This window comes from Plecotus auritus (genome assembly GCF_963455305.1).
Source record: "Plecotus auritus genome assembly, chromosome: 6".
Lineage (NCBI taxonomy): Eukaryota > Metazoa > Chordata > Mammalia > Chiroptera > Vespertilionidae > Plecotus > Plecotus auritus.
Genome location: NC_137773.1, coordinates 148,146,000 through 148,171,080, shown reverse-complemented (window position 1 = coordinate 148,171,080; position 25,081 = coordinate 148,146,000). Strand labels below are relative to the sequence as shown.

Sequence of the window (25,081 nt, the reverse complement as noted above, 5' to 3'; positions counted from 1 at the left end):
CCTCCTGGTTCATAGGTCAACACTCAACCACTGAGCCACACAGGTTGGGCTCAAACTTCAATTTTCTACTTGAGTCCAGAAAGGAGAAGAAACAGTGGGAGTAAGGAGGCAGACTCTTGTATAGTGACTTTAATCTTCCAGGGTTAACATTTCAGTAATGCTATTAAACAGACTGTGGAGAAAGCTGAAAGTAAAGGGGCTGAGTCACAGGGCAGGGTAAAGAGTGAATCTGGGGGGACAGAAGAAAAACGAGCACTTATATCCTATCGTTTCTCACAGCTAGCACTTTGGTTCAGGTCTCACCCTTTCTTGCCTGGCTTAGGGCAATGGCTTTCCTGCCTGTCCTCTTGACTCATCTAGTCCATTGCTTTGATAACCAGATCTGTTTCCAAGAGACTATATTCATTCAGCATGAGATAGGGTATATACCCGAGTCCAGGACCCAGTTCTGCAGTGTCAAGACCCTTTCCTCAGAGACCTCATTAGTAAAATACTAGATATACTCGAGGATGCCCGAAGGAAGGCCTTACTGGACCACGATTTACTGATGCTAGACATATTTTTAAATATCAAGGAATCGACTTGCAACTTTTAAACGCAAACAGACAGGTGGAAATGGACTGAGGCGGCATCCTGCCTCCTTCCTGAAGACCAGGTCACCCTGTTTGATCCGCAATTGCTTCAAACCTGTTCTCTACAAGGACATAGGCTAAAGCGACCTGGGCAGGCAGTTTCCCGGGGCCTTGGACTATCCCACCGCGCTGGGAGGGGAAGTCCCTCAGTTCAGGCATAAATCCTGGGCACCCCTCGGCTTCTTCCACGTGGGCACCGACCGGGGGGTTGGGAGGTGGGCAGCGGAGAGCGCAGGCGCAGTGCCCGCACCGGCGGCGCCCCTCTCCCCGCCCCGCCTGGCAGCCTCAGCTGCCCCGGCCGCGGTTTTCTTGGCACAGTGCTCGGTGGACTCAGCGGGCTGAGGCGTGGGGCAGCGGGCAGTCCAGGCGGGAGTACCAAACGCGCCTTCCTCGCCGCGACACGCAGGTAATCGGGCCCCGAAAGCCGGAGGGCAGCGGCTGGGACCCTGACCCTGCCTGCCTGGCAGCCCCACCTGAAAGAGTGGGAGCGTGCCGCGAACCCCATAACCCGTTTTTAGCCATGGCACTTTCAGGGAAAGAGTCCCTGTTTTGGGTTGGGCCGGCCGGGGGCAAAGCGCCCCGCCCTCTGCTCGAAGTCTGAAAAGCTGCGAGACCCCAGTAACCTGCGCAGCTCTTGGAGAACCCAGGCTCGGGTCGGTCGAGTCAGCATCAAATACGACCCCTGCACCTCCCCCGCCCCCGTTTCCTGTCGCGTGTATGGTCCTTCCCCAGCCTCCATGATAAAGGCTAGGGGCTATTGCTTTCCTCTGGCCCAGAAGCCCATCCAAACAAGGGTGAATCTCTATGGAGTCACGGGTTCGATTTCAAATACAATTTTTTAAAAGAATCCTGGATGGTTTTAGAAATATGGCCAAAATTGGTATTTTCCGTTAATCTCTTGTCTCAATGTCTATGATTCTTGAATGCCAGTCCATATGGATTGAGATTTTCGTGGAGAATAAACGGTGTGTAGAAATCTTTCAACAACGAAAGGCGAGAGCAGGCAGTGGAGGAAGGGACAGGCTGTGGCCGGGTGGGTGGAGGCCCAGGACAAGTCCCCTCAGCCTGCCGCACCCCGAGAGGAAAGCACGAACCCTCTCTGACCCGCCTCTGGGCGCTGTAGAATTTCTACGCCACGTGCGCTGGTTTGGCCCCTTTTGAGAGGAGATGTGGATAGAAGGGTTGCGCTGGCCAGCAGGAAGGACACTCCGTGTTGGGGTGAGTGGGGGCGCTGCACGGACCTGCATCTGCGTCCAAGCTTTTGCGGGGCTTGCCCAGGAGCGGGACGGAAAGCCCACTTCTGAGTGATGATTGAGAGCCACGAGATAGTGATGCACTAGGAGGAGAGGGTTGGGGGCGCCGGGGAAGGGCAGTCTCTGCTGGCTATTCCGCAGGAAAAGACTTTGATTGGCGTTAACCGTGTCCGTGGTGCTGAAGTGCCTCAAGCTCCTTCGTCTGCCTAGCAGTTCCGCTCTGCACCTTTGCCAGAAATAGCCCATCTCCAAGGCAATGGCCAGAATGGAACTGGCCCACACCGCAACCCTTTGATGCTAGTTTCCTGAGGGCAAACGTGAGTCGCCTTAGGGTGAGATAAATAAAGCGTATATGAACAGGCTTTATTACCTATATGCAAGGACACATAGTGAGCATAAACATGAATCTCATATACATATGCAGGATAAACGTATGTACATATGCACAAAAACAGCACACATGATGTAAGCATAACCAATGGACAGAGACAGCAGGGGGGTGAGGGCATGTACGGGAGTGGGGTGGGGAGGGCAATGGGGGATATGGACACATATGTAATACCTTAATCAATAAAAAAAAAACAGCATACATGTAAATACATTGATCCATTTTCAACGCCATCACACACTACAAGTCACACACTTTTCCAGAGCTTTTTAGTAATCCAGTGTTATTTTTTTAAATATATTTTATTGATTTTTTTATAGAGAGGAAGGGAGAGGGATAGAGAGTTAGAAACATCGATGAGAGAGAAACATCCATCAGCTGCCTCCTGCACGCCCCCTACTGGGGATGTGCCTGCAACCAAGGTACATGCCCTTGACTGGAATCGAACCCGGGACCCTTCAGTCCACAGGCCGGCACTCTATCCAGTGAGCCACACCGGCCAGGGCTCCATCGTTATTTTTTGACACCTCTATTGTTTCTGAACTCTGCAAAACCATTGCTTTTCATAATCATCTGTTCCAAAGTCACAGAGCCTGTGGATTAGTTTTTGATATTTTGCAGAGCAATTATTCATACATACAGTATTTTCATTCCAAAACAAAGATAGTCTAGAAATATATAAAATTGACATATTTACAAAGTAGATATTCCTAAAGGAAGTTTAAACAAAAAGAATTATGAAAATTTTAATACAGAAAAATAGATAATAATCTTATGGAAGTTATCTGAAGAAAATGTGATTGATATGTATCATAATTCTGGCAATTTCAAATATACTGGTGTTATGTGATTTATGAACATCTTAAAAGTTACAGAGGTATCTTTCAAAACATTGATATCTATGGTTTTTCTCTCACAAAATATGTTCGTTGTAAGAAATTTAGATACTAGAGAAGTGCATAAACCCAAAGAAAACGAGATCTTAGCTCATCTCGGGCTGCCCGAAGGCACCCAGGACCCGGGCTGACTTCCCTCTGGCCCTGGCTTTGTCAGGAAGGACATCCGGCCTAATTAGCATATTACCCTTTTATTATTATAGATTACTTTTTAAACTACGTTTTTACTCCCACTTCATTTCTTTTTAATTATTTTATCTTCACCTGAGGATGTTTTTTGTTTCTGTTTTCTATTTTTTTTTTTTTTGAGAGAGACAGATAGACAGAAACAATCCAGGATCAAACACACAATCTAGATATGTGCCCTGACCAGAAATTGAACCCACAACCCTTTGGTGCATGAAATGACACTTAGATCTCCTAGCTGATCTCAGCAGTTGTTTGTCTGTCTAGCAACCTGACACTTTGCAGTTATTATAGAGGTTTAAACCCTCCTCAATTATTAGGTGTTTGAGAAGTCTGCTTCCTGGTGACCCTAGTAGAAATATACTCTTTCAGTTTGGGATCGGAATTTGATGGCGAGAAAAAAGGTGATGGTATTAATCATATTCTAACCAGGTCCACTTTTCTTTTTCCTTTTTTCTGATCACTTTTAAATATTTCACTGGTAATGAGTCACGTTTCATCTTCCTTGCTGAGGCCACCTTGCATCATGGATGGTATTCTTACACTCTGATAAGTCACAATTCCAGGATGTTATGGACTACTGCTATATTTCCATTCTTATCTCATGTTTCTCCTGCATTATTTTGATTATAAAATCAAAGTACCCTTTTCCATTGCCACACATATTTTTCTTTCTGCGGTTCTGCTCTTAGCAATAGATTCTCCAACTAACCAAATTGTTACATTAACTGAAACTGTCTGCTGGCCACTGGCATGGGTATGGGAAGGAGAATGATAATCACACCAGTACCTCCTTCTCTTTTCTCACTTTTCATCTAGTTACCTTCTAGTTTGCACATAGGAAATACCCTTCTACATGCTAGGGAAATGTCAAAGATGAGCTAAGATCACAGAGCTTTTTATCCTTTGTGGACAAAAAAATTATTTTGCCTTATAAATGTTAATATACATATATAATTTTCAAAATTTGGGACTAACATAGCATTATACACATTAAACTATTTATTTGCTCTAGTTTCTCCTATAGTCATTGCTGTAGTAGAATTATATGTGATCAATGGGCCTGTATAGTAGTTTATGTGCATTTAACACTATTTCACAGTTTTAATTATATTTGAACTCAATCCACATGCCGTTCATCTTTACTAAAGTTTATTTAATCATTCCCTGACTTATCAAAATCACTTGCTTTGTATCTCTTTCCTTTTATTTAAGACTCCAAAGTACCAGCAGCTTTACTGAACTCTGACTTTTATTTTAAGAACTTGATAAAGGAGCCCGGCTGGTGTGGTTCAGTGGTTGAGCATTGACCCATGAACCAAGAGTCAGGGTTCGATTCCTGGTCAGGGCACATGTCTGGGTTGCGGGCTTGATCTCCAGTAAGGGGTGTGCAGGAGGTAGCCGATCAGTGATTCTCTCTCATCATTAATGTTTCTATCTCTCTCTCCCGCTCTCTGAAATAAAAAAAACCACATATTTTTAAAAAGAGCTTGAGAAAGCAAAGTAGAAATATTAGGTAATCTAATTTCCCATTTATTTTGCCTCTGGTCTCTGTGTAACTCTGGATGAGCCATTGTTCAACATAGGGTGAGGATCCCAAAGTTGAATAAGGCTGCTGATGGTGGTAATGAACTAAAGCCAGGTACTCACATTACTTTTTGAATTCCCTTAATTTTGAGTTAGGAGATAGAAGATAAGAGTTAGGTTGCAGAATGGTGGCAACCAAAGCTCTGAATCACAGAATTAGAGGTTTCCTGTTAAGAGAGTGACTTGATCCAAAGCAGGCCAGCTATGCTACAGGACTCATTCATTCTCCTAGCATTTGTTGAGACTGGCATTGTCCTAGGACCTGGGGATACCAAGAAGATAAGGACATGATCGATCTCTGTTCTTGGAACAGTAACACTTTATCAGGGGTTAGTGTTGCATACACAATTCACAGTGATGCTGTATGGCAAGTACTATAATAGAGCCCTGAAGAAAGTGTTCTTGAACTCAGAGGAGGAACAGATTGTTCAGTGAGAGGCTTCTCCAATAGTTCATCAGGAAGATTGTGGGCATGTGGGTGGTAGTTTGCCTGAGATTGTTTTGCTTGGTAATAAGTAGTTACGGCCTCAAATTGGGCTGGAAAATGACAGCCTGCATTTGGAGCCTGGCTGCCGTAATAAGCACCGATGTAAGCTTCACTTACTGTTATTATTATTATTATTTGAGTAATGTTAGTTTCTACTTTGTTGGGGTTGTTGTGGGATTAAGTAAGGTAATAAATTTAGAGAACTTGTTAGTATAAGCCTGGTTTATAGTCTAGTCTTTTTTTTTTTTTTTTTTTTTTTTTTTTGCCTCCCTATAAAGTTGCATGTAAATCATTCTGGACAAATGATTATTGTTCCTATTGTCAGAGCTCTCAAGGGTAAAATGACTATATAAACTCTTGTGTCTTCTAAAACTGTGTGATAATTCTAATCTGGAAGTTTCTCTTTTAATGTATCTTAAATCCCAGTCTGCCATTTTTTACCAATTCTCATGCTATTCCCAAGCAAAATAGGTTTAGCCTGGAATTGTCATTACTTTTGCTTTGTTCTTTAGTACTCTGATGTTAAAGCAAATAACCTATTTAATTTTATAATTTCCTTCCTTTAATGTGTATAGCACTTGTGTCTATTTTGTGGCATGTGTTACTATAGATATTTTTTCTCAAATGAACATGTAAGTTCTTTAAGTTTCTCTCTTTTTTAATCTTCACCCAAGGATATTGATTTTTAAAGAGGGGGAGGGAGAGAGAGAGAGAGAGAGAGAGAGAGAGAGAGAGATATCCATCAGTTGCCTCCCATACATGCCCCGACTGGGGATCAAACCCACAACCTAAGTATGTGCCCTGACTGGGAATTGATCCTGCAACCTTTTTGTATACAGGAGGATGCTCCAACCAGCACAAGAAAGTTTGTCTTCTTAATCTTATCTCTCATAATGTCTTAGCATCAAAGACATTCAATATATATTGATTAAATTACTGCCAGAACAGCTGTTGTAGTCTCAGGCTGACCTCAGAAATACGATCTCCTCAATAGGAGAGATTATAGAAAAGAGTGGTTATCCAATTTTCCCCAAGTAATAAAGTGACATTGTAGGAGGGAAAAAAAAAAAAAAAAAAGAAAGAAAAGAGTGGTTAAAATGGTGAGAAGAGCGCAAGCCATTTTGGCTCAGTGGATAGAGCATCAGACTGTGAACCAAAGGGTCCTGGGTTCGCTTCCCATCAAGGGCACGTACCTCAGTTGCAGGCTCCTCCCCGGCCCAGGCCCTGGTTCAGGGCGCATGCAGGAGGCAACTAATGGATGTGTTTCTCACATTGATGTTTCTCTCTGTCTTTCCCTCTCCCACTCTCTCTAAAAATCAATGGAAAAATATCCTTGGGTGAGGATTAAAAAAAAAGGATGGTGAGAAGACTGAAAACCATAGTTATACATGAAATAAGAGAAAAAAGAGGAGATTTTCAGTCTGAAGAAGAAAAACTCATGATAGGAGGGTAGGAAATAGTAGTTCCTGACATTAAAATGTTGTCATATGGAAGAGGGAATTAGTTATTGACTCCAGAGGAAATATATAAGAACAGCCTCTGGAAATTATATGGAGAATTTTGACTCAATGTTAAAAAATAATTTTCTAACAATCAGAATGACTTCCAGGTGGCTGCTTTTAGGAGTGAGTTTCCTGTTTTCATCAGTATTGAAACAGAAACTGTACTATTGTTGGGAATGTTGTAGAGGATATACTAGTAGTTACTTAAAAAGGAATTGGAATAGATGAATCTCAAAATCTTTTTCAATTCTCATGGTGCTTAATTCTGTGTATATTATTAAGGTATTGTATATGGTTTACCCTATATTAAATATAGACATGCTAGTGTATATATCATATACTAGAGGCCCGGTGCACAAAATTCATGCATGGGAGGGGGGGTGTCCCTCAGCCCAGCCTGCACCCTCTCCAATCTTGGATCCCTCGGGGGATGTCTGACAGCTGGTTTAGGCCCAATCAGGCCTAAACTGGCAGTCAGACATCTTCTCACAATCCGGGACTGCTGGCTCCTAACTGCTCGCCTGCCTACCTGATTGCCCCTAACAGCTTCTGCCTGCCATCCTGATTGACGACTAACTGCTTCCCTGCTGGCCTGATTGATGCCTAACTGCTCCCCTGCTGGCCTGATCGCCCCCAACTGCCCTCCCTTGCTGGCCCAATTGCCCCTACCTGCCCTCCCCTGCCGGCCTGATCGCCCCAAACTGCCCTCCTCTGCCGGCCATCTTGTGGTGGCCATCTTGTGACGACATGAGGGTGGCCATCTTGTGATGATGTCACCTGAGGGTGTGACACCACCTAGGCTTTTATTATATAGGATGTGTATATATAAAGGTAGATATACATTTGTATATATGACTTATATAGTCTCATTATCACAATTTTGCCTAAATTAATGAAGGGTGAAAATTACTTTTCAGTCCTGGGCAAGTGGCTCAGTTGGTTGAAGCGTCGTCCCACCAACCAAAAGGTTTTGGGTTTGATTCCCAGTCAGGGCACATACCCAGGTTTTGGTTTCAGTCCCGGTTGGGGCTAGTACGGAAGGCAACCGATAGATGTTTCTCTGTGTCTTTCCCTTCCTTTCTCTCTAAAATCAATAAAAACACATCCTCAGGTGAGGATTTAAAAACATTACTTTCAAAAACTTGATCTTAATGATTTAAAATATGTTACTAACATGTTTATGCTTGAAGACAACAGTTTATAAAATATTCTACATGAACACTGTATGCTTAAACTGCAATAAATAAGTTATTAGCAACTCAACTGCAAATAAATATTACTTCAATTTCAAAATTAAATCTAAGAAGAAAATAAGTGAGTCAGAGTCCATTTGTCCTGATTCAGATGAGCTGTGATTTAAAGATCAGTACTTCATCACCACTACCATCATTATCATCACCATCATCACTAACAGTTGCTTAGCATTTACTATGTACCTAGCTTTGTTTTCCCCACCTCACACATATTAACTCATGTATGTCTCCCAGCAATTCTATGAGGTAATTACTGTTATCTCCAATATATTTTTCACATCTTAAAATTGTATTTATTTATTTATTTATTTATTTAATTGATTGATTGATTTGAGAGAGAGAGAGAGAGAGACATTGACTTGTTGCTCCACCTATTTATGCATTCATCTGTTGCTTCTTGTATGTGCTCTGATCTGGGATCTAACCCAAAACCTTGGCACATCAGATGATACTCCAACCAACTGAGCTACCTGGCCAGGACCTACATTTTATTTAGAAACCATTTCAAACTTATGAGAAAGTTCAACATAGAGTCCAATTAATCTCCTGGGTGAAGGATAATTCCTATATATCCTTTACCCTAAGTTCTCTGGTTGTAAACATTTTATAATGCTTGCTTTGTCATTCATTCATATTCTTTCTCTTTTTTTTCCAAATCAACTGAAAGTTGCAGATGTGATGCCTTATTACTAAATACTTAAGTGTTTTTCTTGAAGATAAGACACTCTTCTGCATAACTACAGTATTATCACCAAAATGAGTAACATAACACTAATATAACACTAACATAATTCTACCATCTAATCCACAGATCTAATTCAAAATTTGCCATTTTGTCCCAATAATATACTCTTTGGAAAATATTTTTTAAAGTTTCTGATCTAGAATAAAATCCAGAATTATGAATTGCATTTAGTTGTCATGTCTCTTTAATTTTTAATTTGTGACAGTTCTTTTTTTATTTTTTAAAATTGACTTTTAGAGAGAGAGAGGAAGGGAGAGGGAGAGAGAAATAATGATGTGAAAGTGAAACATTGACTCCAGAGGAAATACATAAGAACAGCCTCTGGAAATTATATGGAGAATTTTGACTCAATGTTAAAAAATAATTTTCTAACAATCAGAATGACTTCCAGGTGGCTGCTTTGAGAAGGAGTGTTTCCTGTTTTCGTCGGTATTGAAACAGAAACTGTACTATTGTTGGGAATGTTGTAGAGGATATAGTTACTTAAAAAGGAATTGGAATAGATGAATCCCAAAATCTTTTTTAATTCTCATGGTGCTTAATTCTGTGTATATTATTAAGGTATTGTATATGGTTTACCCTATATTAAATATAGACATGCTAGTGTATATATCATATGTGTGTAATATATAGATATACATTTGTATATATGACTTACATAGTCTCATCACAATTTTGCCTAAATTAATGAAGGGTGAAAATTATTTTTCAGTCCTGATCAAGTGACTCGGTTGGAGCATTGTCCCATACACCATAAGGTTTTGGGTTCGATTCCTGGTCAGGGCCTCCTGCATACTCCCTACTGGGGATGGAATCCGCAACCCTGGCATTTGCCCTAACCAGGAATCCAACTGGCAACCTTTCTGTGTATGGACAATGCTCAACCAACTGAACCATACAGGTCAGGGCTGTGACCATTCTTCATTACTTCCTTTTCTTTAGTGACCTCGACATTTTTAAAGTTCAGGCAATTAATTTTGTAGAATGTCCCTCATTTTGTTTGTCTGATGTTTCTTCATGATTAGATGCAAATTATACATTTTTGGTAGGAATATGATAGAAGTGATATTGTGTTCTTCTCAGTTTATCTTATTAAGAGATACACTATTGATTTGCCTTTTAGCTACTGATGTTAACTTGGATGACTTGGTTAAGGTGATAACTTCTCCACTGTAAAGATATTTTTTTTTGTAATTAATAAGCATTTTGTGGGGAGATACTTTGAGACTATGTAAACATCCTGTTCTTCAACAAACTTTCAGTCACTTATTTTATGATGATTTTTGCTTGAATATATTATTATTGTGCTGATTGTCAAATGGCAATTTTTCTAAATTCAACATTTATTTTACGTTTACTAGTTGGTATTCTATTGCAAGAAAGAGTTTTCTCTTCTCTTATTTATTTACTAGAGGCCCGGTGCATGAAATTCGTGCACGGAGGGGGGATTCCCTCAACTCAGCCTGCACCCTCTCCAATTGGGGACCCCTTGTGGGATGTCCGACTGCCATTTTAGGCCTGATCCCAGGGATCGGGCCTAAACCGGCAGTCAGACATCCCTCTCACAATCTGGGACCACTGGCTCCTAACTGCTCACCTGCCTGCCTGCCTGATTGCCCCTAACTGCTTCTGCCTGCCAGCCTGATCACCACTAACTGCCCTCTCCTACAGGCCTGATGTTGCCCCCAACCGCCCTCCTCTGGTGGCCAATTTGGTTCTGATTGGTTGGTTCCTATGCCAGCGTCAAAAGCTTCACCTCCTATACAGACATTGGCTCCTCACAGCACCCAGATTTGGTTCTCATTGGTCAGTTTCAATGCCAGTCAGTGTCAAAAGCTCCACCTCCTAGGCAGCCATTGGCTCCCCACAGCACCCAGATTTGGTTCTCATTGATCGGTTCCTATGCCAGTCAGCGTCAGAAGCTCCGCCTCCTAGGCAGCCATTGGCTCCCCACAGCACCCACCTTTGGTTCTCATTGGTCAGTTCATTGGTCAGTTCCTATGCTAGTCAGCATCAGAAGCTCCGCCTCCTAGGCAGCCATTGGTTCCCCACAGCACCCACCTTTGGTTCTGATTGGTTGGTTCCTATGCCGGTCTGCATCTCCAGGCCTATCTCCGGGCCTGATCAAAGAGGCGGGGCTTAACAGCAGCCCCCCGGAGGCCAGGAGAGAAAGAAAAGCCTGGTTGCTGGCAAAGATCAGAAAAAAAGAGGGAGAGAAAGAGAGAGGTAAGTACACTGATCAACAGCTTCCACTGAGGCTGCAGATCAGACCCTGACTCACTTTCTGGGTCTCAGCCACCTGGGCAGTCAGTGCTGGGTCGCCAGGCTGCAGCTGGGCAACCCAGCGCTGACTTCCGGATGGTCTGTGTTTGGTCGCAGGCTCAGCCCTTTCCCAAGCCCCAGGCTTTAGGCTTGGGAAGCGCACCCCCCCCCCTCCTCCCGCCCCTCGGATGGCAGGCTTGGCCCCTCCCATGGCTGGCTGGGAGTGACCTGGGTGCCAAGGAGGTTCCCGAGGAGGTTCCTGGGACCCAGGTATGTATGCATATTAACCGCCATCTTTGTTGGGTTAATTTGCATACTCTGATTGGCTGTGGGCATGGGGCGGAGGTACGGTCAATTTACATGTTTCTCTATTATTAGGTAAGATTCATTTATTTACATCAGTATGGACTTGTGGATTTCTGTTTTACTCAATGGATTATAACCCATTATTATTGATTTTGATGCTGAAATTTGGCCATTGGAATCCCATTCAAAGCTGGTTTTCATGTTCTTTGACACGGATATATTTTTATTGAAGTATTTTTTAGTGTAAGATGTTTTAGGCTCATCTTGTACTTTTCCTGCCCTAACCATTTCAGTCATTTCAAAAGCTATTTCTCCAACCAGCCCTGATTCCTTTTAGTAGAAAATGTAAAAATCTGGGTGCTAGGTGTGGGTATTGCTATTGGGTGTCCTTATTTTTAGGCTACTGTATGAGACAGAATCAGGAAAGTGACAAACACATATATACATACACCTCTATTTCTATAAGTATAGAAATCTCTTTATATTAAATTAATTTCTTTATTTGAAATTAATGAATTTAATATCTCCAACTCTAATACTACAGGGTTCATTCTAGTCTTCACCTTTTTTCTGTTTGTAACTTCCTTCTCTAATGGTGAGAAATATGACTTCCATTATCAATATATTTAACACTTGCTCATTTTCCTTTTATATAACCAATATCCTGAACTCATGGGCCACCTCCTTGGCCCCAACTCCTCCTCATACCCAGTCCTTTGGCCTCACCAGCCTCCTCACAGCCTCAAGTTAGTTACATAGCTAGAAAGTGATGGAGCAGGGAAACAAATTCAAAGCTGCTAATTACTTGACAGAGAACCCTTTATTGGGTCTTCAAGCCCAAGAGCATCTACTTGCGAAACTGCTCCTGTGAAGATGCTCAAGGAAATGAGGCCCTTGAGCTAATGAGATGAAGATTTAACCAGGCAGAGTGGCAGCCCTCAGGGTTGTGCCTTCCAACCTGGAAACTTGGAGAATGAAGGGTGGAGGCAGCCACCTGCTAAGAACATTTCTCCAAAATTGGTGCAGTTTGGGAATCAGTCAACCAGTACCTCTGGTGTTACAAATATCCCACTATGTTTAGTTATTGTATGAAGAGCACGTTCCATTAAGACAGAAACATAATCACTGTGCTATATTTCTACAGAGGGAAATGTTGCTTTTATTAGCAGCCTCTTAAATTGAAATTCTAGGAGGTGGATGATAATGTCTATTGTTTTAGTGCTGACTTCATTTCCTGGTCCAGAAGATCAGAAATCTGTTCATGTTTTAGAAAACAGTATGAGGTCCATCTGTTCAGGTCAGATTTTTCCCCATTAACACGAAAATTTATGGAGTGGTAACTTATGTAAGAAAAATCAATGGTAATCATATTCTTTGTTGCCATTTGGAATCCACATTATTTTTTTTTGTTAGTCACAAAATATAGTAATATAGGCACATATGCACAATGACTTAATTCTTTCAACACTATGTATGATAAAGGCATCCTCTTTAGTTTATTTAGTATTTCACCTCTGTTTTGGTTTGGGTTCTAGACACCATTGATTCAAATTCTCTCGGTAGCATGGTCTGTTTATCCACAGTTTTCCTTTCAACAGAAGGTACAGAAATATAACAGCTACATTTGGCTTCCCGGGTGACTATTTTGGTCTGACTGAAATACAGAGCAATATTTTGTTTTTTTCTTCTGATGAAAATAGCTTGATTTTTCCCCCTCCTGATTTTTAAATATGTGGTTATGTAGAAGCAAATTTAAAGTAAAAGGAAGGAAGGAATTCTGAATAATTGAAATCTCACCATAAATATAGATATACATTGTTTTATATAAATAGAACCATACCATGAATACTCTTTTTTTGAAGTAATTCTAACTTTCTTTTTATTTATTTATTTTTAAATATATTTTATTGATTTTTTTTTTTTTTTTTTTTTTTTACAGAGAGGAAGGGAGAGTGGTAGAGAGTCAGAAACATCGATGAGAGAGAAACATCGATCAACTGCCTCCTTCACACCCCCCACCAGGGATGTGCCCGCAACCAAGGTACATGCCCTTGATCGGAATCGAACCTAGGACCCTTCAGTCCGCAGGTCGATGCTCTGTCCACTGAGCCAAACCGGTCAGGGCATGAATACTCTTTTATACATTTCTTTTTACTTAGCAATGTGACATGAAGATTTTTTATGTCAATAGATATATAATACATCATGTTTTGGGATGACTGCATAATACTGCATTGATGTTTTTAATTTAATCAGTTTCCCATTAGAGGACAATTATTATTTTCAATTTTTCATTGTGCAAAGAAAGCCATGATGCATATCTTTGGATGACATCTTTATGTACTTTACTAGTGATCTCCTTAGGATATATTTCTGGAAATGGCATTGCTAGGTCAAAGAGTGCACACCTTTTAAATTTTTATCTAGATCTAGATATAGATATATATAGTGACTTTAATAAATCTAAATCTAGCTATGCCACTTAGCCAACCAGGTTTTGCCAGTTTCATTTAAAATTTTACTTATGGCCCTGACCGGTTTGGCTCAGTGGATAGAGCGTCGGCCTGCGGACCCAAGGGTCCCAGGTTCGATTCCGGTTAAGGGCATGTACCTTGGTTGCGGGCACATCCCCAGTGGGGAGTGTGCAGGAGGCAGCTGATGGATGTTTCTCTCTCATCGATGTTTTTAGCTCTCTATCCTTCTCCCTTTCTCTCTGTAAAAAATCAATAAAATATATTTAAAAATAAAAAAAAATAAAATAAAATTTGACTTACGATATGGTCTGAAACAAGATGGCATCTGGTCACCATTTTAAAATTGCTTTATCTTATCTAAGTTTGATAAAATGTGGTATAAGGGGGATGTGACTGAGTTGCAATTTCATTGTGTGATGTATCTAGTGTGAAGAATGTTATGATTAAATGAAACCAAATTTTTAAAAATTTGGACTAATTCTTTGGCATTTCCATAAGTCTTATCCTCAAGAGAGATTTCAGACTTGGCTTTCTCTTGGATAAACAGCAGCAGGTACAGGTTAAATGTGAGCAGGTGGTATATGCAGTATTTGAGAATAGACTGTTGATCCTGGGTATTCCATTTTTGTTTGGGAACTGATGTAAGTCCTGGGGGGTTGGCAGGCTTCTTTGCATACAGATAGGCTGTTTCATTCTTTCTCATGAAAGTTAGGTAAAGGATAAGCAACCAATACGTACAACTTTAACAAGCATATCAGAATAGCCCTATAATCCATTTTACATTTAATTAGCAACTAACCTAATTGGTGATTTAACCACTTAGATACATACGCAGATCATGGAAATAGAAAAGGATCATTTTATTTCTGCCCCTTCCCCTTCTAGCAAAGACTCCCTGCCACTCTTAAAAAGATTTACCAAGCATAGCTGAATATAAAGATGATGCCTCATTGCATTTAACTGATTTGCTTTTTTAAAAGACAGTAGAAAAATGGTAGATGATAAATCTGTGTTCATTGAAAATGGCATATTTTATGCAAATTGATAAGTCCATTGCTTCAGAGATGAGAATGGCTCTTTCCTGGAAGGGGAAGTGTCGATTATAAATGGTGAAAGGCTCTCGCATTCCAGCAAGTTCTTAGCTGCCAGCCGACACATTCATCACAGCGTGCCAGAATGGATTTTAACACAGTACGACATAAATTGCTCAGCTCCAAATCAGGCATCATTGCCTTCACACAAGCCAAATCAGCCTTCTTGTTTGAAAACTGCCACATAGGCTTTTTTTCAACCTCAGTTAACCTTTTCCTTTCCTGGTATGCATGGTTCATTACAATCTACTAAAGTTATTAACCACCATTGAGTATAAAGGAATCAGGCTTCTCGGTTCAATTTTGCTTACATAGGAAGTAACAGGCCCAGTGCTTCCAAGTTGATGGCAAAAGAGAATATTTAACCCAGCTCTAATCAGACTGATTTTCCACCTTCTGCTCTTTAGTTTTCCTTTCTCTCAGTCTTTGCCCCTCCTAGAGCCAGGTGTTGAGTCCTAGCAACTCCTGCACAGCTGGCAACCCTTTACTATACCTTCCCTAACTTTCTGCCCTAGATCTGTCAGCTGAGTCTCCAGCTCAAACTTGGACTAGGCCACTTGTTTGGGGCATCTTTTCTACTTCCCTTTCCCATCAATCCCCTAACCCTCACACCCATTCCATCAGATTTCTCCTTACCTCACTTCATCTCCAAGTTTCTTAGCTATAATTTTCTCCTCTCCTATAATCCAGATTTACAGAGATCAGCAAAATCCTCAGGCCTCTTCCATTCTCCCATAGCCCAGTTTAACCCAACTCTTTTTAGCCCCTTTAGACCACATTCTACTTTGCTCTTCCCAGCCTGGCCTACTCTGGAAGCCAATATCCATTGCCTTTCCTGGTTCAACTAAGCAGCCTTCATCCCCAACCCAACCAGCCATACCCCCAGCTTCAGCCTCACGAAAGCAGCCTTGACCCACACCCTCTTGGGCAGCTTTTGCTTTTCGCTCAAAATAAGAATTTTTCCCCAGAAGCATTCCTCTTTTAAGCTGATGTTTGCTAACATGCTGAGGAGCTTATCCTTCAGTCTTATGTGCCTCAAGTCCCTTCTAGCCTAGAATAGGTAAGCTGTCATCCAGTCTTGGTGCTGTTGTGCATCTGCTGGTGTTCAGGGAGTGATCCTCACAGAAGATGTCATATTGACCTGTTACCAGCAAAGTACAGTGATGATGATAGATTTGGACTGATTTATCCCCTGATTCTTCTGAGTAATAAGGTGCATTGGTGAGATGGTTGACAGGAACAGGAGGCTCAGTCAATGGCTGTGGATACAAAAGTTAGCTATTCCTATAAGAACTGAGCCCTTTCTAAAGAATGAACTGTCAAGCTCAGAGCACCAAAACCAGATTGCAAAATGCAACAAGCTTGTCATTCCTCAGCCTCAGAGTAAATTATTTTTCTCAAGAATAAGAAACTCATGGAGAAAATGAAGGATTTCATATTCTACTAATTTTTCGAACCCAATAACAGTTTACAATAAGATCAATAACTAATTAGTAATGTGGCTCAGCTGGTGTGGTTCAATGCTTGAGCATCAACCTATGAACCCGGGAGGTCATGGTTTGATTCCCGGCTGGGGCACATGCCCAGGTTGTGGGCTTGATCCCCAGTGTGGGGTATGCAGGAGGCAGCTGATCAATGATTCTCTCTCATCATTGATGTTTCTATCTCTCTCTTCCTCTACCTTCCTCTCTGAAATCAATAAAAGTATATTTTAAAAAAATAATGTGGATATAAATATCAGAATTCATCCCCAACTACTCCCTTTAAATTGGCTATAGGCTGTTTTTTTTTCCTTATCATTTGTGGACATGACTAAGGGTGGTAACTTAGGTTTTTATCCTTATTTCTTCCTGGGTGGGTGGATGACTCAGGATCTGCTTCAAATGACAAGGATGTATGATGAATGGGCTTTCTATTTTTATTATTATTTTTAAAAGATTTATTGTTGAAAGTATTATAGGTATCTCCTTTTCCCCCCATTTGACCCCTTTTAGCCCACACCTGCCCTCAGCCCGAGGCCTTTACCACACTATTGTCTGTGTCCATAGGTTATACATATGTGCATACAAGTTCTTTGGTTAATCGCTTCTCACCCACCCACCCCTGCCTTCCCTCTGAGATTCAACAGTCTGTTCCATGCTTCTATGACTCTGGATCTATTTTGTTCATCAGTTTATTTTGTTCTTTAGATTCCACATATGAGTGAGATCATGTGATACTTCTCTTTTTCTGGCTTATTTCTCTTAGCATAATACTCTCCAGGCAGGACCTTCCTATTTTCAGATTGGAAGTTCTTTAATGATGTAGCCCAAATGAAAGCATCTCAATCCAAGACTTTGCAGAGACTCTGACCCCTCTCCAGGTGAATTCTAGCTGGGTTGTTCTCACAATCCTGGGCCAGCATAGAGTCCAGGAGTAGGCCAAACCAAGAGATGGGGGTTCTTCAGGGATCTGGAACCAGTTTCCCTGTACAGAGTCAGAATTGCAGCTGAATGGCAAAGATAACAGTGTGAGCATGATTCCAAAGGTGAAATCAAGATAGAAATGGGAGAATAAATAGTAGAGCCTGTGATAGCTGATAGCAGGATGGGATGAAGTTCAAGGAACAGTTGTAGAATGTAGTTCAGGACTGAGTATTTTTGTTCAATCAGCATATATTAAATGCATTTGTTTGCCAGGAACACAATATGAATGAAAACTCTTTTCCTTTCATGGAAATCACCAGGCCACAAAGGCATGCTCTCTTTGGTGCCTAGATCTCTTGAAAGAGTGGATATGGCAGATTAAAGGAGCCACCATGGGCTGCACACAACCCAGAAAACTTTAGATGTTCTCACAAGTCCTGCCCAGCATGGATGTGGGAAGAGGTAGAGTGATATTATGAAGGCTCTTGACTTCTCTGTGGCTCTGAGTCTTCTCAGAAATAATAATAATTAATAATCAGAGGTCTGAGTTAATATTAGTGCTTGCCCCTTGGCCTGGAATTTGCTAGTTGGCTCTAGATGAAGATTTGAGTAGAAGTGGTTGGGAGAGTGGACAGAGTATGCAAGGGAGTTATAAGAAAACAAATTTGCCTTGATAATTGCATGTCCAGAGTAATCACATAAAATAGTAAAAGATGGCTTGAAAGAATTATTCAGATTTTGTCCCAATTAGCAGTCCTAAATCCATATTTACCACTATTGGCAAGCATTTCTTCTGTATGAGCTCAAAGTGCTATCTACCCATCATTAAAGAAATCTTAAGTTATTATTATCTCAGTCTACCAACCAATGCTGGGAGATTCTTTCAAAAATCTATTCTAGCTTTCTTGACAAATTGTAGGCTATTTTCTCCAAATAATAACTACATGAGGAACAAAATGTAGGCAAATTATCTATTATAAATTACTATTATACACCATCCTATCTCATCAAGAAAAGAGTTAATAGCAATTTAAGGCTATTGAAGGGATCACCAGCATTATCTTCAGTCTTTGATTCATTAGACTGTCATTATGTGTGAATGAATACTCTTCCATAAATTTCAAAATATTAATGCTTTACTGGCATTTGTATTAAAATAACATTATTAAAAGCAGAGTAGGCAGGAAAGGTTCCTTGACAACAGGAATCAATTGTAAATATTACATGGTTTACCAGGGTGTCTGTATATCTGACAGGGTTTAGTTGCAGATAACAAAACTCACTCTAGCTCTTTCAAAGAGAAAAAGGTATAATACTAGGAATCAGAAAGATATATAACACAAGGAATCAGAAGTTTTTAAAATCACTGGAAGGGCTGGAGGAGCAGATTTCAAGTGGGGTCTCCAGGCATATTTCCTAGAATGCATGGTTTTATACTTTAAAAATCCCTAATTTAGCAATTCTTTTTTTTGTTTGTTTTTAATGTTCACCCGAGGGTATTTTTTCCATTGATTTTTAGAGAGAGTAGAAGGGAGGGCGGAGGGGAGAGAGAGAGAGAAACAATTGGTTGCTTCTGCAAGCTCCCTGACTGGGGATCAAACCCACAACCTGAATATGTGCCCTGACTGGCAATTGAACCTGCAACATTTTGGTGCATGGGACAACGCTCCAACCAACTGAGTGATCTGGCCAGGGCAATTTCCCAAATCTTAAAAAATTATTTTCTAGGGAATATCATAGATTACATGCAGGGAGTTCTTTTGTATATATACCTTTTGTGAGTTTTCTAAGAATAAAAATCTAATCTTTAGATGTTCACAGAATTATGGTATTAGTTTTCTGTTAGCTGTTGTAACAAATTACCTACAAACCTAGTGGCTTAAAACAACACAAATTTATTATCTTGCAGTTCTGTAAGTTAAGAGGTCTAATACGTGCATCACTGGACTAAAACCAAGGTGTTGGCTGGGTGTGTTCCTTTCTAGAGGCTCAAGGGAAGGATCTATTTCCTTGCCTTTTCCAGTTTTAGAGAGTGCCCATATTCCTTGGCTCATGACTCCCTTCTATCTTCAATGCCAGCAATAGCAAGCTGAGTCCTTGCATTGTATCATTCTGACCTTGCTTCTGTTTTCACATCTCCTCTGAGTTTCCTGTTTCTGTCTTCCACTTTTAAGGGCCCTTCTGATTTATTGGACTCAACTAGATAATCCAGGGTAGTTTTCCTATTTTAAAGTTAGCTGATTAGCAGCCTTAATTCCATCTGCAACCTTACTACCCTTTTGTCATATAATGTATTCACAGGTTATGGGAATTAGAATGTGGACATCTCTGTGGGGGGTGAGGGGTTGAGGATCATTATTCTGCCAACCATGGATAGTTACTTTGCAGTGTAGTATAGAAGAAAGGTTTTGGGAAGGCAGATCTGGATCTGAACCTTGTCCCTGCCATTAACATGGTTATGTCACCCACTGGCTTGCAAGTGACCTAACCTCCCGGAACCTATTTCCTCACATTAAAATGGAGATTATAATACCGACTTTATAGAGTTGTTTTGACCTTTAAATGGAAAAATCAAGTTCCTAGTATATGCCTGGCCCAGAGAAGGGTTAAATAAACATAATTATTATAATTATCCTATGTAATAAAGAGGTAATATGCAAATTGACCATCACACCCTCACACAAGATGGCTGGCAGGGGAAGGCAGTTGTGGGTGACCAGGCCAGCAGGGGAGGGCAGTTGTGGGTGACCAGGCCAGCAGGGGAGGGCAGTTGGGCATGACTGGGCCGGCAGGGGAGGGCAGTTGGGGTGATCGGGCCGGCAGGGGAGGGCAGTTGGGGGCAATCGGGCCAGCAGGGGAGCAGGTAGGCATCGATCAGGCTGGCTGGCAGTGGAGTGGTTAGGGGGTGATCAGGCTAGCAGGCAGAAGTGGTTAGGGGCAATCAGGCAGGCAGGCGAGTGGTTGGGAGCCAGCAGTCCTGGATTGTGAGAGGAATGTCCAACTGCCGGTTTAGATTAGTGGGATCGAGCCTAAACCGGCAGTCGGACATCCCCTGAGGGGTCCCAGATTGGAGAGTGTGCAGGCTGGGCTGAGGACCCCCCCCCCCCCCCCAGTGCATGAATTCCGTGCACTGGGCCTCTAGTATAATTATAATTAGAGAATCCAGAGCCATATTCAGGACCAAACAATTCAAAAGAGCACATCCCAGGTGCTTGGGAGCATCTGTGCTTGATGGTTTCATTTTTCTTTTAACTCTAATTAAATGGTTGCCTCAAATCCTTTCAAAACCAAACAGTGTGTTGATCCTAAATAAACACACAAACATGAATAAAGACACACTTTATTTCACTTTTAATCTCAGCTAGGTTCTCTCCATAGATCATATCTGAATGGAGAACAAAGACAAACATGAATACTCTTGATTTATCTCCTATTTGTTTTTCCACCATCTGCCTCTGGCCATCAAAAACCATTTCTTCATTTACATTCAGTGGGAAGACTTCAAAGTTGTTATTTGTTCATTTTCACATATGTGGCTTTTCACATAATGGTTATGGATCTATTCTTGCATAAAGGATTAGTGGCAGTTGGTCATCCCATTTGCCTTGAAGCTCTCAGAAAGCTGAAGTTAATGATTAACCTATTGTGTTCAAAGCCCACTGTTGGACCCATATTAACTAGCCATTAAAAGTGATATTGTAGAATATTTAATGACACAGAAAAATATTTACATTATATTGGTAAGTAAAGTGAAAAAGTTATAAAATAAGATATAGTGTTTGATACCATTTTTTGGGGGAAAAGGTTCACAAATACAAAAAGGCCTGGAGAAGGTCAATAGTTATTTCTGGGTGGTAGAATTCTGAGTGGTTTTTATTTTCTTTACCACATTTCTGAATTTTCTAATAAACATATGTTGCTTTTGTAATAGGGATAAATAAAAAGTTGGTTTTTACTTAGAGATCTGATGGTGGTAAATAGCTCCTGAGTGAGAAGCTTGTCCTGATCAAGCCCGGAAGCCTGATGAGGAACTACTGTATACTTGGTGGTGGGACTCACTTGACTGGACCAAACTTTGAGATGTGCACTGGGAAGCAGGGAAATAGCAACAGAAATTCATTCTGGTGATGCTCAAAGACATATATCTCTAGTACCCTTCCTAATTGATTAAAAATGGTTTAATTAAGAAAAGCAGATATACACTACTTAAGGAACAGATTCAGTTATACCTGAAGAACTTAATGTTAAAGGAAATATGGGAGACCTAGCAGCAGAAATAGAGCTAGCAGTACAGAAGCCAAATACACAAATTCTCTTTTAGCCAAACTGCACACCTTAATGTTTTATTGTTCTTGCATATTGTTAAGGACTTTAAAGTGTTTTAATGAATAAGGCTCCCTATTTGAGTCATTAGACTTGTAAATCCATTTATATTATTTATATTTTGTTAAGAAAATTTGCCTCATTTAAGAAAATAGTCCATTAATTCATTCAACAACAAACACTTAGTAAACTCTTATCTCATGCCAAGAACTGTGCTAGGTGTTGCAAATATAATAATTAGTGATACCTAATTTTAATACCTGTGGGGTTAAAACTCTTACATTCTATTGAAAGAGAAAGACAAAAACACAGTTGTAATTCAATGCAATATATTATATGATTGAAGATATAATGAAAGTCCTGGGGTGGGTATATAACTCAGATTGGGGTAGAAGGTAGCCTAGGAAATTTTTCCAGAGAAAGTGATATTTAATCTGGGCCTTAAAGAATGAGTAGAAATTTACCAGGTGAAAAAGCAGAAAGGGAGTATTCCACAAAGTAGGAACAGTATGTAAAAACCCACAGCAGATCATATTCAAAGAATTTCCTACAGTTTGGAATAGCCAGAACTTATGAGCATATGGAAGACAAGCAGAGCATGAGGCTGTGATAATTAATGTGTCAGCTAGGTAGGTCAAAGATTACTTTGGATGTTTTCAGATAAGATTTACATTTAAATTGGTGGACTTGAGTAAAGCCTTCCATAATGTGGGTGGCCTCTTCCAATCAGTTGAAGGCCTGAATAGAGCAAAAGACTACTCTGAGTAAGAGAGGAATTCTGCCCTAGACAGCCTTTGCATTTGCACTACAGCACTGTCTCTTCTCTGGGTCTCCAGCTTGTTGTTCCCCACTGCAGATTTTGGACTTTCTAGCCTCCATAATCGCAGGAGTAAATTCCTTTAAAAAATTACATATATGTCTCCTATTGATTCTGTTTCTCTGGATAACCCTGACTAATACAGAGGCTAAAGGCAGAGGATAGGGAGACTTCTTGAACATTTCTATAGTTTAGATTATCAAAGGAAACTATGTTTTCAGTTATCTAAAGTTACTGTTTTTTTTTTTTTTTTTTTTTAATAAATCTTTATTCAGATTATTACAATTGTTTCTCCTTTTTCCCCCCATAGCTCCCATCCACCCGGTTCCCACCCCACCTTCTGCCCTTACCTCCCCCCCACTGTCCTCATCCATAGGTGTATGATTTTTGTCCAGTCTCTTCCTGAGCACCCCCATACCCCTTTCCCCCTGAGAATTATCAGTCCACTCCCTTTCTATGCCCCTGATTCTATTATATTCACCAGATTATTCTGTTCCTCAGGTTTTTAATTCACTTGATTTTTAGGTTCACTTGTTGATAGATATGTATTTGTTGTTCATAATTTTTATCTTTACTTTTTTTCTTCTTCCTCTGCTTTAAGAATACCTTTCAGCATTTCATATAATACTGGTTTGGTGGTGATGAACTCCTTTAGCTTTTTCTTATCTGTGAAGCTCTTTATCTGCCCTTCAATTCTGAATGATAGCTTTGCTGGGTAGAGTAATCTTGGTTGTAGGTTCTTGCTATTCATCACTTTGAAAATTTCTTGCCACTCCCGTCTGGCCTGCATAGTTTCTGTTGAGAAATCAGCTGACAATCGTATGGGTACTCCCTTGTAGGTAACTAACTGTTTTTCTCTTGCTGCTTTTAATATTCTCTCTTTGTCTTTTGCTCTTGGCATTTTAATTATGATGTGTCTTGGTGTGGTCCTCTTTGGATTCCTTTTGTTTGGGGTTCTGTGCGCTTCCTGGACTTGTAAGTCTATTTCTTTCACCAGGTGGGGGAAGTTTTCTGTCATTATTTCTTCAAATAGGTTTTCAGTATCTTGCTCTCTCTCTTCTTCTGGCACCCCCATAATTCTGATGTTGGTACGCTTCAAGTTGTCCCAGAGTCTTCTTATACTATCTTCAACTTTTTGGATTTTTTTTTCTTTTTGCTTTTTCGGTTGAGTGTTTTTTGCTTCTTTGTATTTCAATTCTTTGACTTGATTCTTGTGTTCCTCTAGTCTGTTGTTGGGTCTCTGTATAATATTTTTTATTTCAGTCAGTGTATGTTTAATTTCTAGTTGGTCCTTTTTCATATCTTCGAGGGTCTCATTATATTTATCGGCCTTTTCTAGAATATTCTTGAAAAGCCTTATAACCGTGGTTTTGAATTCTATATCCAGTCGTTTGTTTTCCTCCATTTCTTTTGTTTGTTATCTGTTTCTTTGACGCTGCATTTTCACTGCTTCCCTGAGTTGGTAGGGTAAATTTGTGTGCTAGGTTTCCTATATGGCCCAGTGGGTCGGCCTCCCCAGTTAACCTGAGGTGGACACTCTTGGTGCACCCCTTTGTGGACTGTGTACAGCCTTGTTGTAGTTAAGTCTTGATTGTTGTTGGTATCACTGGGAGGAATTGACCTCCAGGCCAGTTGGCTGTAAGGATCAGCTGTGTCTATGCTGGGAGAAGTTTGGTGCTGGAGACAGCCTTATAGGATTAGACTTGCCAAATTGCAATAGCCTCTGTGCTCAGCTTGGATGGGGTGGAGTGTCAGGGCGGAGCAGACAGTCTTGGCTTCCAGACAGCCTTGCCCTTGTGCGCGTGCGCGCCTGCAGACCTTTGCCTTCCCCGGCTCCAGAGTCTCCGCCCGAGAGTCCAGATTCCCCCCACAAGAGCGTGGGTCCCCAGGGGCTCGCCTGGAACTGGGGTTCAGTGCAGTCAGTTCTGGGGCTCAGTGCAGTTAGGAGCTTCTGACTCCCTTCCACTAGGGAAAGCCTGTGGCAACCTCCGCAGCCTTTGTGCGCACTGGCATGCGCGCGCCTGCAGACCACTGCCTTCCCCAGCTCCCGAGTCTCTGCCCGAGAGTCCAGATTCCCCCCACAAGGGCGTGGGTCCCCAGGGGCTCGCCTGGAACTGGGGTTCAGTGCAGTCAGAACTGGGGCTCAGTGCAGTCAGGAGCTTCGGACTCCCTTCTGCTAGGGAAAGCCTGTGGCAACCTCCGCAGCCTTTGTGCGCACTGGCGCGCGTGCCTCCAGAACCCTGCCTGCCAGGGCTCTCCCGGGTCTCCCCCGGGTCTCCGAGTCTCCGGGTGCCTTACTCTCTACCTGACAGTCCAGACTCCCCTGTATGAGCCTGGGTCCACGGGGTTTCACCCGGGACTGGTGTTCAGTGCAGTCAGAACTGGGGTTCAGTGTGGTCGGGGGCTTCCTTCCCCTTCCGCCAGAGAAAGTCAGCCTGGCTCTCAGCCGCCCTTCCCTCTGCATGCACAAAGAC

At 41.4% G+C, this 25,081-nt stretch overlaps 1 protein-coding gene across 2 annotated transcripts in view; it reads left to right on the top strand.

The window, feature by feature from the left end:
* Window positions 1-704: 704 nt before the first annotated feature.
* SLC35G2 (solute carrier family 35 member G2) overlaps window positions 705-25,081 on the top strand; it is a 39,735-nt gene continuing 15,358 nt past the window's right edge. Inside the window, exon 1 of one of the 2 annotated variants that reach the window (XM_080673144.1) lies at window positions 705-1,038. The gene's annotated coding sequence lies outside the window, so the exon portion shown is untranslated. The remainder of the gene's footprint in view (window positions 1,039-25,081) is intronic. The other variant, XM_080673145.1, reaches the window with a different exon arrangement.